The sequence below is a fragment of the Teleopsis dalmanni genome, chromosome 1 (genome assembly GCF_002237135.1).
Source record: "Teleopsis dalmanni isolate 2A chromosome 1, ASM223713v2, whole genome shotgun sequence".
Lineage (NCBI taxonomy): Eukaryota > Metazoa > Arthropoda > Insecta > Diptera > Diopsidae > Teleopsis > Teleopsis dalmanni.
In genome coordinates, this window is record NC_051846.1 from 21,619,069 (window position 1) to 21,622,220 (window position 3,152).

The window sequence follows — 3,152 nt, forward strand, 5'->3', positions numbered from 1 at the left end:
TCTTGCAGTTGACTGACATAGAAAAGCGGCGCCGTCCTTTCATCGCTCCCTTCACAACTGAGACAGGAAGATTTGAAAGGAAAATTCAATCTCTTAGCAATATTTCCTAATCTATTTTAAGCTTTGAACAAACCCACCACAAGACTGACATCTCTACAGGGCATCTCAGTTAGAGTATTGGATTTCTTCTTTATTGCACTCAATCAACTTGTATACAGATGTTTACATTTCACTGAGTCTCTCCATCTTTTATTAAGTACAGCACAGAAAAAACTTAGAAAATGTCAACTAGGTATATGCCTAGATTATTTAGGTGTACTGAATAATTTCCTGAAACACCCCGTCTGGCTATAGCACGTATGCTTCGCAGTTGTTAAAAAGTGTTCAATAAACGGGGACCTATATTAGAGACATGTTGAACTGTGTCAACATCTCTTTTAGAAATGTGTAGTAGTAGGACGTAACAAAGTTCGTTTGTTATGGAGTACTGATTTTGTAAATAAATTTTCGCAATCTTAACAATATGTCGAAAAATAATAAACTTTTTGACAATTAAAACACATTAAGAATATTATTTGCTTAAAAAAACACAATTTTTTATGGAAACATGTTAAATAACTCTTCAACAGAATCTTGCATATTTGCATTATTAATCTCGTTCTTACTTATCAGAACAATAGACTCCAGCATCAAGCGTTAATCCCCCACACATTATAGAAGATAATAACACGTTCATAAGGTTTGGTACAAACTGACATCATAGCAAGAGAACTGAAATTAGTTAAACTTAACCTTTAATGAAAGCAAGTTTTAACTGTGAGCAAAACACATTAATAATATGTTAAAAATGTTTGTGAAAAGGAAATTATTTATTATTATTTATATTTTAAATTTTAAATTTTAAACAGTACTAAATAAATTTTTTTGTTTATTTCAGTTTTCAGTTTTTTGTAATTTTCGTCATAGTGGGTTTTGAGAATATCTCTGCAGTTTGTAATCAGTGCAGTCACGAAGTTTACTGTGTAACTGAAACGGAATATCAAGTCTGTTATAATGGTTAGATTCTCTAAACGTACATTTTCGACATATATGTTTTATTCAATGAACTATTTTTTAATTTAAGGCACTGCTGATACTTCTCTTACATTTAGTTGTCCCGATACTACAATATGTACTTCTCTAAATACATTTATATGCTCTCCAATTACAATACCTGAAATAAGACCAGATTGTGAACTCGGTTCTCGTTGTGATGTATGTGACAATATGAATGATGGGGACTTCACTTGTACGAGTCGTACCAGCTACACACTATGTACAAATGGTGGTCTAACAGAAGTACGTGGCTGTTGTCCGTTTGGCTATATATGTAATTTATATGGCACTGCTCAAACACCTTGCATATTAGAAAATTGCAGTTAATTATTTTAAAAATATATTAGCAAACATATATACGGGCGTTAATAAGTTTTTTGGTATCGATTTTTATCGTAACTATAATGCTATATTAAAATATATAATATTACTATATAAGAAAATTTAATAATTTGATATTAATTTAATAATATGGCATTTATAACCTTATTAAGGAAATATCTACTTTACGTCAAAAATAAAAGATTAAAAGATGTAGAAATAATATAGCTTGGGTTGCGTTTAATTCTAACAAAAGAAATGAAGATCTAGAAATTATCAGAAAAAGTCATATATATAACACATGCATGAAATCGTGGATCTATATGAATATAAAACTTAAACGTGAACAACAACACCAAGCAAAACCTATAAGTTTTTTTTATAAGATGTACGTAGTATAGTACATATAACACAATAGTAGTAGGTAATATATAGTTGCAATATATTAATTAATGCTATAATTTTATATAAGTGTGTTGCATTCCTTTATTTACCATATTATATGACTGTAGTTATAAATGCAACTCTGGCTGGCATTCATGACAGAATAATAGTTTTTAAGATTGTTTTTAGAGATATATAGTGAGTCACGCAGGCACCTTAACATAAAGTAATAATTTGAAAATAATGACAGATATAATAAGCTAATATTTGGAAGATTTGATTTAATTCCTCAATCTCTTAAAGTTGTTTTCGCCTTAAATCTCTTCTATACGACCTTCAAGTATCAGTTGCAGATAACTTGTAAATGTTCTTAACATTCTTCTTTCTGGTTTTATTTTTCTGCACAGCTCTATATTGTAGACGCTGACAATCCAAGAAATTTTCAGGATGTGGCGACAACATGAAATCTTAAACGTCTCTAATTTGTTCCTAGCTGCAGTGTCTAGCATTCAAATTTCTGTCCCTTAGAGTTAAACTGATCATACGTTGTACCTTATATATCGCAGTCTTAGGTCCACGCAATTTTTATTCTGCAGTTTATATTTTGTCTTGATCGTATAGTTCTTACAACCAGTATGACAGCTGTTTAAATACGATCAATATTTTGATTAGATTTTCAGCTTTTCTGTTTTCAAAGAATCTTTGTAACTTACTATCTTCATCAATAATTTTTATCCCACTTAACGCATTATGAGATTACGAGGTTATAAATAATGTCAGAATAATAATAAATAATGTCAGAATTGAATGGACTAATGCATTGAAATACGTGTATATAAGATTTGATAACAAGTTGATTTGGAAATACCGCTTCAAAACAAAGAAAGTAATTTGTGCACAAACTCTGAATCTGTTTTAATCTCTCATCAAAAGCCCTGATAATAATTTAATCCCTAATAATTCATAAAAGAGTACCAGAATATTTCCATCAGGGCATCTGAGCTGTATAATTATGTCAGTTTTACCAAGGTAGTTAAATCCTTTCTTAAAAACTGCAAAAATTTTAAAACCGAACATATCAGCAACTGTAGTATTCATAGATATTTCTATTGAAACCATCACCAACTATGTAAAGCTCAAAGTGTCTAAACTTTTTGGCAAAATAGATGATCATCTCAACAATTCTTTAGCTCAGCTTTAAAGAAATTAATCGATGGGTGAGGTATTTGCGGATATCAGACGTCAAATTTTAAACTAAAAATGATTTAAAATAAAAGTGATGTAGATTTCCAGAGAAAGGAGTAAAGGTGATAGCTAGTACCTCCTACTTTAAATTACGATTAGCAATCATA